Raw genomic sequence first — 13,640 nt, 5'->3', positions numbered from 1 at the left:
TGCTACAATCTGCCTATTGGCTACTTATCTTATTCAAGCCTGCCTCAAAATACAAACATGTCCCTTTTTAGACAAAAAAGCTCTTTACCTGACTTGCATCTCAAAGATGTGCTAGACATGTACACATTTTGTGCTCTTGTAGGAAGCATCCACTCCCCCATTGCTGACTACAAATGATCTATACTGGGACTAATAACTCACTAAACTAGCAGAGAATATGAACAAATATGGCACAAGTGGCTACATGCAGCTCTCACTTTGATCTCAAAACAAGCTCATCTACTCACACTGCTTATGCTGTACACATTCCAGTTAAAAGTGAATGGCACAGATCATATATGGAAAACAGAAAGGATAACTGCACGCACACTGCTTGCTCTGCTCCCAGGTGATTTATTTAGAACGTTTCCACCCTTAAGTTCTCATCGGACATCTATATCCAGGTGGGGGTGGAGGGACCATTATTTTTATATATATATCTCAGCAAAAAAGAAGACGTCTCTCACTGTCAACTGTGTTATTTTTCAGACAACTTAACGTGTAAATATTTGTATGAACATAACAAGATTCAACAACTGAGACATAAATGAACAAGTTCCACTGACATGTGACTAACAGAAATGGAATAATGTGTCCCTGAACAAAGTGGGGGGTCAAAAGTAACAGTCAGTATCTGTGTGGCCACCAGCTGCATTAAGTACTGCAGTGCATCTCCTCTTGATGGACTGTACCAGATTTGCCAGTTCTTTGCTGTGAGATGTTACCCCACTCTTCCACCAACGCACCTGCAAGTTCCTGGACATTTTCTGGCAGGAATGGCCCTAGCCCTCACCCTCCAATCCAACAGGTCCCAGACGTGCTCATGGGATTGAGATCCGGGCTCTTCGCTGACCATGGCAGAACAACTGACATTCCTGTCTTGCAGGAAATCATGCACAAGAACGAGCAGTATGGCTGGTGGCATTGTCATGCGGAGGGTCATGTCAGGATGAGCCTGCAGGAAGCGTACACATGAGGGAGGAGGATGTCTTCCCTGTAAGGCACAGCGTTGAGATTGCTCCCAATGACAACAAGCTCAGTCCGATGATGCTGTGACAACCCGCCCCAGACCATGACGGACCCTCCACCTCCAAATGATCCCACTCAGAGTACAGGCCTCGGTGTAACACTCATTCCTTCAAACGATAACGCGAATCCGACCATCACCCCTGGTGAGACAAAACTGCGACTCGTCAGCGAAGAGCAATTTTTGCCAGTCCTGTCTGGTTCAACGACGGTGGGTTTGTGCTCGTAGGTGACGTTGTTGCCGGTGATGTCTGGTGAGACCTGACAACAACAGGCCTACAAGCCCTCAGTCCAGCTATTGCGGACAGTCTGAGCACTGATGGAGGGATTGTGTGTTCCTGGTGTAATCGGGCAGTTGTTGTTGCCATCCTGTACCTGTCCCGCAGGTGTGATGTTTGGATGTACCGATCCTGTGCAAGGTGTTGTACACGTGTCTGCCACTGCGAGGACGATCAGGGAGACAGGACGGACAGCTGTAAGCGCTGTCTTAGGCTCGTCTCACAGTACGGACCTTACATTTATTACCCCTGGCCACATGCCTCCTTTGCAGCATGCCTAAGGCACGTTCAGCAGATGAGCAGGGACCTGGGCATCTTTCTTTTGGTGTGTTTCAGAGTCAGTAGAAAGGCTCTTTAGTCTTTTCATAATGGACCTTAATTGCCTACCATCTGTAAGCTGTTTAGTGTCTTAACGACCGTTCCACAGGTACATGTTCATTAATTATGGTTAATTGAACAAGCATGGAAACGGTGTTTAAACCATTTACAATGAAGATCTGTTTTTTTATGTTGATTTATTTCACCTTTATTTAACCAGGTAGGCCAGTTGAGTAAAAGTTCCTCATTTACAAACTGCGACCTGGCCAGATAATAAAGCAAAGCAGTGCAAGAAAAACAACAACAGAGTTACATCTAACCAACTTACAGTCAATAACACAAAATAAAAATATATGTACAGTGTGTGCAAATGTAGAAGAGTAGGGAGGTAAGGCATAAATAGGCCATGGAGGCAAAATAATTACAATTTAGCATTAACACTGGAGTGATAGATGTGCAGGTGATGATGTGCAAGTAGAAGATACTGGGGTGCAAAAGAGGCAAGAGGATAAGTAACAATATGGGGATGAGGTAGTTGGGTGTGCTATTTACAGATTGGCTGTGTACAAAGGTGATGCTTAAAGTTAGAGATGGGAGTTATAAGACTCCAGCTTCAGAGATTTTTGCAATTCGTTCCAGTCATTGGCAGCAGAGAACTGTAAGGAAAATATACCTGCTGGAGCGCGTGCTAGCGGAGTGGGTGTTGCTATGGTGGACAGTGAGCTGAGATGAAGGCGGGGCCTTTACCTTAGCAAACAGACTTAGATGTCCTGGAGCCCAGTGGTTTTGAACGAACGAATATGTCAGTGAGAGCCAGCCACGAGAGCATACAGGTCGAGAGTGGGTGAGGTAGGTTATGGGCGGTTGGTAACAAACGGATGGCACTGTGATAGGCACTACATCCATGTTTGCTGTGCAGACTAGAGTGTTGGAGGTCTCATTTTGTAAATGACATCACTGCCCGAAGTCAAGGTAACTGGATCAGGCTATCAGTTTTACGAGGGGAATGTTTGGCAGCATGAGTGAAGCGAGGTTTAGTCTGCCGCAAATAAGGAAGCCGATCTAAGAATTCAGTGTTTTTTGGATTGGAGATGCCTTAATAGTGTTGAGTCTGGAAGGAGAGTTTTTACAGTTTGAATCCAAGACATCCTATGGTATTTGTTAGTTGTCCACATATTCGTAAGTCAGAACCGCTTTTCCAGAGTAGTGATGCTAGGTCGATGATAAGTTCACGGGGGCGAGGTGCAAGGCAGCAATCGAGTTGAAAAGCATGCCATACCTAGTTTTTTACTAGCATTAAAAGCCAGTTTGGGGGGCACGAAGTGGAAGGTAGAGACAATATATTATGCCTTATGAAGCATCGTTTAGAAGGTTTGTTTAGCAATGTCCAAAGCGCAAGGGCCAGATGTGATACAAATGTGTTCGTCTGCGTAGAGGTGGATCAGAGAATCACCAGCAGCAAGAGCGACATCATTGATATTACAAGAGAAAAGAATCGCGCCGAGAGAATGAAACCCTGGTGGACCCAATCGAGGACGCCACTTGCCACAGGTCTTTTTTTCGGACAACAGGCCCTCCGATTTGACAGCACTGAACTCTATCTGAGAAGTAGTTGGTGAGACCAGGCGGATGCCAGTCATATTGCATGAATCCCACAGTGGCTGTTGATCTGTTCCTGATAATGAAGTGGGATGTATTGAACACACAGTCCGAAAGCCTTTGGCAAGGTCGAATTGTAACGACGGTCTGCCGGCACAAGTACTGAGCTTTTTATCCTTAAATTCGCATAGCGCGGTTAGATGGACTATCGTTTCTTTGAAAGAGATGCGTTCCTGAAAAAGGGAATGTTTCTTTTTTATGTCTGTAGTTGATGTGTGTGTGATGAATATATCACGATGGGCGAGACAAGTATTTGATACACGCCGGGTTTTCCTACTTACAAAAGCGGTAGAGGTCTGTGATTTTTATCATAGTTTACACTTCAATCTGTGAGAGACCGGACATCTGAAAACCAAAATACTTGGAACAATCACATTTGTTATGATATTTTAAGTAACTTAATTTCAGCCATTTTATTGCCACAATTCCACCATTAAAGGGAAACGAATGTCATCATGGTTTATACTAAGGGTGCAGAAATACTTCCTAAGAAAGATTAAGTGAATCTCCACAATCTCGTGCTTCTCCTGTGAAGGCTTTTATGCTTAACATGCTGTCGCGCCCTGTTGCACACGCACAGTTTAGAGGGTAGCTAATGTGAGTTGCGGTCCAGAGAGATTCTTCTCTAACTCAATCTCACTGCTCCAAAAAAATGTCTCTGCAATAAACATAATCCATGCTAGCTTAGCATTACGTTTCTTTTTCTCTTTAGTCGAGACCTTTCGATTTACAATTTTACAAATTTCAGTTATGTCGGCAGTTGTTTGAATTTAGCGTCATCGTAGAACCATAGTACCGTTTTCTGCCATGTGGTAGCGCATATTGCGTTAATAATGATTGCCACAGGGACGTCTCCGCCATATTCAATTTTCACACTGCTCCAAGTTATCTGGTATTATATTCATTCTACGAATGCCTACTTCTAGCTAATCAGAAAAGAAGTTTTTAACGCTGTTAGTATAAACATTGAATATCATGTAGAAAAGCCCATGATCGTCTTCACCCTCTTATGGTCAGGTCGTGAAAACCAAGGTCAAAATATATTTTGAATTGATAGGAGATTATGAGTGCCACCGGTTTCTTACAAGAGTCTAGAGATGCTTGATGTCATGCTGGTCTGGTTTCTGACCGTCCTCTGTGTGGTCATTCCCGGTGAGTGTGCGTAACGTCACATCTTCCTGGGATCCCTTCTCTGTTGGAGAGAGCCCTTCAACAGGTCCTGGAGCACCTTGGTTGCAGTGGCTCAGCGGACCAACCTTCACACACTCGAGAGTTGCGCAACCGTTCTGGCTCCACCTACAGATACATTCGACAGGACGTTTTACGAGATATGTCAAGAAGCAAAGCGTCGGCCAATGACTCTTGGGCCTATGAGAGAGCCCACAGATGGTGGGCAGGCTTGTGTTCCACTGCTCAAGATTTAACACATCTACTCATTTATCTGACTAATCATCAATAGCCTTGAAAATGAGCGACTCAGCTGACTGCTTTGTTGGCTGGCGTGCAGAAGGACAAAAGCCTGCACAGGAGCCCACTGCTGCAATGGATGCCTGTTATTAAATGTTACTGTATTCCCCTGCGTGTTGTTGTAAGGTGTTTGTGATGCAGACGAGCGTTGATCGCCCCGGTGCTTGACCCGCTGCAGGCGGGCTGGGGGAACGAGGGCGGCTCTGGGGCTGCCTACCATGGACCGAGTCAGTACTACCACCGGGTCAGGTTGGTGCTGGATTCAGACAGCTCTGAGGAGGTGGAGAAGGCCCGGGCTAGCTGCTGGAGGAGATGGCCAAAGCAGTGTGTTCCCTCTGGTACGGACCCTGTGTCCATCGCTTGAGGAGGTCTAACACACTGCCAACAGCGGGTGTGTGTGAGAGAGGGCAAAGGAGGGACGGGGTTGGTGGAGGGAGGGACAGGGTAGAGACCATACAAAAGACAGTGCTACATTTCCCATGAACCGCAAACTGTCTGATGAACTCCATCTCAACAATAGGCACACGCTGGTGACTAAAGTGACAAACGCTCTGAGACATAGAGACTGTCTGGATCATATTCGGCAGGGGAGATCTGTGTGGGGCTTCAATGGAGGAAAGACTGACTGCTCTAGCTACATCTATATTACGCTGCCTGAGAACGGTGAGAGAGAGAGAGGCAATAAAAGACGGAATGAAGGAATGAACGATATGTGACTTAAACCAATATTTTGTGTTATCCTGTCTGAATTGGATTGTTTACTGGGAAACTACCTCGTATCTTATTCTCTCTTTCTCTCTTCTTCCGCTCCCTCACAGGCGGTATCCGGAGGGTAAGGACAAGGTAAGGCTCTGTACAATTCGCAATCGTCTCTCCTTCCAGAGATTGGAGAGATTCCTCCAGGACACAATAAAGAGGTGAGCTATCGGTCTCTGTTAGTTAGGTTAGCATCGCTTAGGTCGTTTTCCTCAATCCTATATACTGCACTCTGTTAGCTATGTATTTTTCTGTCCCCAACAAGTCCTGTGTATGGTTGTAGCTTGGTCTGCATTGCAATCTTTGAGTTTGAGCAAATCTGAATAAATAAAATGTATTACAGTTATTATTATACAGAGAATTTGGCTCACTATTAAGCAGAGCTCTCCTGTCTCCCATAGGTATGACCTTGGATGATTTTCCTCAGTGGAGGGCAGTATTCGGCAGGCAAATTGAGTGATGTACAGGGAGAGGAGGCCGGAGCTGAGCAGTGTGTGTATGGGCACAGGAGGACTGACGCCTCTCACACACACTCACACCCTGTGTTACTGACCCTGGATGGCCGGACTACCTGAGGGTCCAACCCCCCTGCTGGTGAGGCATGATGCTTGCAATGTTCCCTTCTGAAGGGTATCTGTGTGATATATTCTAATGCTCTCTCTTCCTCTTTCTCTTTCTCTTCCTCTTCTTGTTCTTCTCTCTGGTGTCTCCCCCCCCCCGCCGCCTCTTTCTTGGTTTCTCTCCTCCCCCTCTCTTCTGTCTCCCTCTATCAGGTACTGGACGTATCATGAATATCTGGTCATTTCCTGAGGACTCTATAATGTGCCCTACTGTATTCTATATGATAAAGGGTAAGCCGACTTACACACCTCTTAACTTCTTTGGGGTAGGGGCAGTATTTCACATCGGATGTAAAGATGCCCAGAGTAAAACGGCCTGCTACAAAGCTATAAAAGATAGGAAATAATGCATATTTATATTAGTAGATATGGATAGAAAAACTCTGACGTTTCTAAAACTGTTTGATGTATGTCTGTGAAGTATACCAGAACTCATATGGCAGGCAAAGACCTGAGAAAAAATCCAATCAGGAAGTGGGAAATCTGAGGTTGGTCGATTTTCAAACTACAGCTCGCTATTGATAGATACAGTGGGATATTGGTAATGTTTTGCACTTAGTAAAGGCTTCCAACTAGATGTCAACAGTCTTTAGAAACTTGTCCTGATGCTTCTAACTGTGGTGGGCCCCGAATGAGAGCGGGATTTGAGTAAGGTCTACCATGACCTGCCATCCGCGTGACCAGCGCGTTCATGTGAGCACGCGAGCTCTGTGTCATCGCACTTCTGAAGACAAACGGAATTTACTCCCGGTTGGAACTCTATTGAAGAATTATGTTAAAAACAATCTAAGATTGATTTCAATACTTCGTTTGTCCACTGCTTTTTACGGACTGTAATAACTTTTTTTACTTTTCGTCCGTAGCTTTCCGCTGGCTTGCCGGCGCGTCGTGAGTTTGGGCAAGTGTACTGAACGTAGAACAACAAGGAGGAATTTGGAATAAATGCAATGGACATTATCGAACAAAAAACATTTTTGTGGAACTCGGTGATTCCTGGGAGTGCAATTCTGATGAAGGATCATCAAAGTAAAGTGAATGTTTATAATGTTATTGTCTGACTTCTGTTGACTGCACAATATGGCGGATATATTTGTGTCTGATTGGGCTCTGAGCGCGACTCAGATTATTGCATGGTTTTTTGCTTTTCCGATAAAGCTTTTTTGAAAATCTGCCACACGCGGTTGCATTAAGAAGTGCATCTAAAATTCCATGCATAAGTTTGTATTTTCATCACTTTATGATGAGTAATTTCTGGTTAACTTCGATGTGGCTCTGCTTGCAAAATACCGGGATGTTTTTGGAACTTCTGAACATAACGCTTCCAATGTAAACTCAGATTTTTTGGAATATAAATATGCGAACTTTCCCGAACAAAAATACATGGTATTGTGTAACATCGAGTCTATGAGTGTCATCTGATGAAGATCACTCAAAGGTTTAGTGATTAATTTTTCTATATTTCTGCTTTTTGTGAATTCCTCTCTTTGGCTGGAAAAATGGCTGTGTTATTCTGTGAATATGTTACTACACCTAACAATCGTTTGGTTTTGCGTTCGTCGTAAAGCCTTTTTGAAAATCGGACACTGTGGCTGATTGTACAACAGTGGTATCTTTAAAATGTGTAAAATACATGTATGTCTTGAGGATTTTTAATAATGGGATTTCTGTTTGAATTTGGCGCCCTGCAGTTTTCACTGGCTTTGTTGAAAGCAGGTGGGACGGCTACCGTCCACGTACCCTAGAGAGGTTAATCCACATGTCCTCTGTTTCCATCTCACTGTCTACTCCCCGTCCTAGTGCCTCTGACTGAGTCTCTGTCCGTCTCCTGACAGGTTACACCTCATTGGGTAGCATGGACAACACCTGCCGAAACCCGCCTCACAGTGGTGGATGGGCGCGGGCGTCGCAGCAGCTATACGACCTGCCCACCTCTTGGAGAATGAGGAAAATGGAGCGCGACTCACGGAATGAATGTCACTTCCTTGTTTGTAACGTCATGTCCTGATTTTTATCCGCCCCTCCTGATTGGGGGCTCAGGTAAAAGATGCTTGTAGGGCAGACTAGGATCAGCTTATCCTCCTCAAATCCAACGTAAACCATTTAGAACAAAACTGAACATACAGGCAACTTCTGAAGAGAGGAACAGGATAGGATGAGGAGAGTGAGGAAAGAGGGAACGGATTGAGGAAATGGAACCGGACAAAGAACCAGGACTGGATCGCAGAATGAGTGAAATTTGAAGGAAAAGTGTGTGTTTCTGAGTGGAAAAACGTGTGCTGCGTGTATGTCTGACGTGGCTTTTAGAATCTAATGATAGGATTTACATGGTTTGGACATAAAATATCATTTTCAGCAAGTTTACTTATTAATTAATTATTGGCAAGAGATGTGAAGGTGCTGATGGGAGAGTAATTATTCTGTTGTACATTTTTAACAATATTCCTCTGTTCACGATTTTCACTACAAAGCTAACGTCTTTTAATCTACGCTGAGATAACAAACCTTAGGAAACTTCCTAATAATTGAGTTGCACCCCCTTTCCCTCAAACAGCTCAATTTCCGTTTGGGGGCATGGACTGCTACAAGGTGTCAATGCGTCCAGCAGGGATGCTGGCCATGTTGACTTCAATGCTTCACAGTTGTGTAAGGTTGGGCTTGGGATGTCTTTAGGTAGTGGACCCTTCTGATACACGGAAACTGTTTGTGTGAAAACCAGCCAACGTTGCAAGTTCTTAACACTCAAACCAGGGCGCTGGCCTTACTATCATACCCGTTCAAAGGCACTTTCAATATTTCTCTTTCCCATTCAAGCCTTGATGCACGCATCACAATCTATGCTAAGGCTTAAAAATCCTTATTAACCTGTTCCTCCACCCATTTATTTCACCTTTATTTAACCAGGTAGGCCAGTTGAGTAAAAGTTCTCATTTACAACTGCGACCTGGCCAAGATAAAGCAAAGCAGTGCAAGAAAAACAACAACAGAGTTACACATAAACAAACTTACAGTCAATAACACAAAATAAAAATATATGTACAGTGTGTGCAAATGTAGAAGAGTAGGGAGRTAAGGCAATAAATAGGCCATGGAGGCAAAATAATTACAATTTAGCATTAACACTGGAGTGATAGATGTGCAGGTGATGATGTGCAAGTAGAGATACTGGGGTGCAAAAGAGCAAGAGGATAAGTAACAATATGGGGATGAGGTWGTTGGGTGTGCTATTTACAGATTGGCTGTGTACAGGTGATGCTTAAAGTTAGAGAGGGAGTTATAAGACTCCAGCTTCAGAGATTTTTGCAATTCGTTCCAGTCATTGGCAGCAGAGAACTGTAAGGAAAAATATACCTGCTGGAGCGCGTGCTACGGGTGGGTGTTGCTATGGTGACCAGTGAGCTGAGATAAGGCGGGGCTTTACCTAGCAAAGACTTAGATGTCCTGGAGCCAGTGGGTTTGRCGACRAATATGTAGTGARAGCCAGCCAACGAGAGCATACAGGTCGCAGTGGTGGGTAGTATATGGGGCTTTGGTGAYAMAACGGATGGCACTGTGATAGACTACATCCAGTTTGCTGAGTAGAGTGTTGGAGGCTATTTTGTAAATGACATCGCCGAAGTCAAGGATTGGTAGGCTAGTCAGTTTTACGAGGGAATGTTTGGCAGCATGAGTGAAGGAGGCTTTGTTGCGAAATAGGAAGCCGATTCTAGATTTGTTTTTGGATTGGAGATGCTTAATGTGAGTCTGGAAGGAGAGTTTACAGTTTACCAAGACATCTAGGTATTTGTAGTTGTCCACATATTCTAAGTCAGAACCGTCCAGAGTAGTGATGCTAGTCGGGCGGGCGGGTGCAGGCAGCAATCGGTTGAAAAAGCCGTCGTCAACGAGCTTTACCAAGGCTTCGACTGAGTTAGTCATATCACCACATCTTATCGACAAACCTCAACAGCCTATTATGTGAGAATTCTCAAATGAACTGCCTCGCCCCCTGGTTCACCCAAACTACTTCTCTATATTCGAGTTCAGTGTGTCAAATCCGGAAGCCTGTTTCTCAACCTGGTGCAAGTCTCATTATAGTACGTACCACATGCGTTCAATGCTCTGGCCGATCTATTCTCTATGAATTATTTATATAATCAATGATGTCAACTCTTCTATCTGCTGAATCCTCACCCTCCGCCAGACACACCATTCTGTACATCTATCGGGCCCTTACTGACTACTCTAACAAACCTGCGTGAACACTTGCAAGCCATGACATACTCTCCCTTCCATGCCCAACCACACATGAACTTGTGTAGAGATGCTAAGTATAAAACTAGCGAATACATGACTTTTCAAACCGAATGACTACGACCTGCACCGCTCCGCTATTAATGACCCAGCCGAATAGGCATCCACTACCACTGGACGGTGCGACTATAAATACCCCGGCACCCCAGAATACCCTAGATTCTTAGTCAATCTATGTGAACAACCGTAATGAGCAGACTTTTCCATCTTCCGACATACGTCACACAGCGAAGAGCACGCCAATATCGCCAAAGAGCCAACCGAGATGCGTAGTAAGAGTCCGCGCTCTAGCGACCAGATTTCGAGCTTCAACGAATAGCCCGCCTTCACCAGCTGCCAAGGATACATGTCGCCTAGCGAAGACCTAGCTAATCTGAGCGTTAGACTATCTCTTACACCAGTCATCAGTGACTAAGACGGAACTTGTTTACCCAGTCTCTCCAAGATCCCCAGTGACCATTTGAATGAGCAGTTCCTTCACTACATCCCCCGCCTCAACTCTCAAGCAAATGATAAGTGGGTAGTCTACACGAACAGGCACCAAGCCTGTCGGCATCCGTTCATCACGCCAAAGTCAGCTCACCAGCACACCAGAACTAGCAGCCGCAGCGCACAATCACACAAACACATATTCACAACGATAGGCTGGCGTGCATCAACCGAAACTTATTAGAATTACACATACAAACCCACATGCGGCTCTCAGAGTATGCAACTCTGCAACGTCCTGCGTATTGGAATCCACCAGCGCCCGCCTTCTTCAGCCACCAGCACATTTACAATCACCGCATGAGCTAGCTCTCTCAGACCGGACACCCTCCCATCCGTCCGCGCTCCTCTACCCACCACCCCGCGCACAAGTCCACTGTCTCCCTACCCACCTAGTTCTTCTTACCCTCTATCTCTCTCCTTATAGTCGTGCTCAACATGACATATGTGAAACAACGCGGTTCTCACTGACCAAACCCAGTGCTGCTGAAGCTGGAGTCTTCATAAGCGTCGCCGCATCTCTGGTATATCTGGTATATGGCATCATAACCATAGGCTGATACAACAGCCAATACTGATGAACTAAAGAGCAGCAACCACCTGCGAGCCTACGCTACTCATATGCCCGCGAGTACATATTGCTACCTGTATCCACTTACTGGCTCCTTGAGCTACGCGCCCGACGAAAACTTTCTCATCGAACTTGCGATAAATTCATCATCCTTGCCTAAAGAATCAAGAGTCACCTTCGAAGAAGCTCCCAAAGGCTAATCTTTATATATACTGAGCTAGATTTCCAACCTGTCACTTTGTGGCCTCCATGCCTAATATGTGGACATTCTGGATTCGGCGATTAAGCACATCCGACTATGTACTGTATGTCGTAGCAATATATGAGCGAAGCATCTACTCCTACATAACAGAATATCTCCTTAATATATCTCAGAGTGTATTAGAGCTGGTATATGATACTGAGTTTATACCCGACAAATTAACTCTAAGATGTGTTGCGTATTTGCTTGCATAGACGTGGTGCTTTCCCAATCTTCTTGCACATACGACAAATGTAGTATAATTGAGACATACTTTTACTCAACTTGGGGTCCGTTACCTGGTTAAATAAAGGTGAGAATACAATTGCAAATATAAAAAAGACAGAGCTTCACTTGTAAGAAATGTTTAAACACCGATGCCTCGAGGCGAGTCGTAAGGTAACCGATATCCCATGGCTGGGCAGTGAGTTATGATCGGAATGCATATCCAAGCTCGTTGCTACCCGTGTGGTACACATGAACTTGCAGCAGAGAGCACGTCTGAGAACACTAACACTTTAGACACAATTGGGTCACAGGGATACTCTCATGCCTCCCATATCATCTTAAATACCATCACCACCAGAGAAGCACGACCACGCTTCTCTACTTGACTCTGAAAACACACCCAACCGAAGAAGAAAGATCCCAGAGCTGGAGTCCCTGCCTGCCGAGTGTCTTTTATTGTGCTATGTATTCACTGTAAGCTCTGCAAATCATAGGCTTAACAACTATGAAATAATAACTGATTCAGAAGGACACATTATAGTGACAGGACTGTGCCCTCTTCAGTCCAAGTCTCTAATCCTTCAGCGGTCTCTTTATTCCATTATTGGAGAAAAGCGAGCAGGCTTTCTCCTCCAACACTCTGTTTCCACGTACGTGAACTCCTAGGCATTGCTCGCTAAGAAGGCAATGCCAGTTTAAATAAATGGTGTAAGTCCATTACCTGTAGACGCCTAAGACAGCGCTTACGCTGCCTCCTGTCTCCCTACTGCCTGCGCGGGTGAGTGCAATCCACGTGTAACAACACCGGCACAGATCGGCACATTCCGAAACATCACACCTGCCGAGCAGGCTACAGGATGGCCAACAAAACTGCCACGAGTTACACCAGAACACACCAATCCCTCCATCATGTGCTCAGACTAGGTCCGCAAAGCTGGACGAGGCTTGTAGGCCTTTCAGGTCCTCACCAGACATCACCCAGGCCAACATACGTCAAACCCTCGAGGCCACAAACCCACCGTCGTTGAACAGACAGACAATGGCAAAAAGTCTCTTCTGCTGAGCTGATGCTCGAGTTTGTGCTCACAGGTGATGGCGATTCTGCGTGTGACGTGAATATATGATGTGTACACCGAGCCTGTTACTCTGGCAGTGATCGATTGGAGTGAGTGTCCGTCATGCGTGTCGGCGGGGGTTGTGCGACGATGCGATGCGAGCAAACTGAGGCGTGTCAGTGTGTAGTCAATCTCAACCTGTGCCTACAGGAAAAGCGATCCTCCTCCCTCAGTGGTACGCTTGCCTTCAGGGCTCTCCTGACATGACCCTCCGATGACAAGGCCACCAGCCATACTGCTCGTTCTGTTGCATATTTCCTGCAAGACAGAATGTCAGTAGTCTGCGACTAGTGGGCACGAAAGAGCCCGATCTTCAATCCATTTGAGCACTTCTGGGACCGTGTGATTGGTGTTACATTGAGCGGTGAGGCTAGGCCATTCTCTCTCAGAAATGATCCAGAATTGCCAGGTGCGTGTGGTGTAAAGAGTGGATTTTTTTTTTATGTGGAGAACGACAGACAATGAGATGACATAAACCTGAGACCGACATGGTCAATAACACGCCTTTATCGTCGGCTTGCCTGAACAATAAGCATCCCGTGT

The 13,640-nt window shown here is 45.4% G+C and overlaps 1 protein-coding gene across 1 annotated transcript in view; it reads left to right on the top strand.

Annotated features, from left to right (window-relative positions):
• The window catches only part of LOC112073735 (FAD synthase-like), a gene marked incomplete at its 5' end in the record, with an annotated part of 16,586 nt that overhangs the window by 1,812 nt on the left and 1,134 nt on the right, over positions 1–13,640 (top strand). The window lies entirely within an intron of this gene.

This window comes from Salvelinus sp. IW2-2015, unplaced genomic scaffold, assembly GCF_002910315.2.
Source record: "Salvelinus sp. IW2-2015 unplaced genomic scaffold, ASM291031v2 Un_scaffold2347, whole genome shotgun sequence".
NCBI lineage: Eukaryota > Metazoa > Chordata > Actinopteri > Salmoniformes > Salmonidae > Salvelinus > Salvelinus sp. IW2-2015.
The sequence above is the reverse complement of the archived record's forward strand: the minus strand, read 5'-3'. Positions and strand labels throughout refer to the sequence as shown.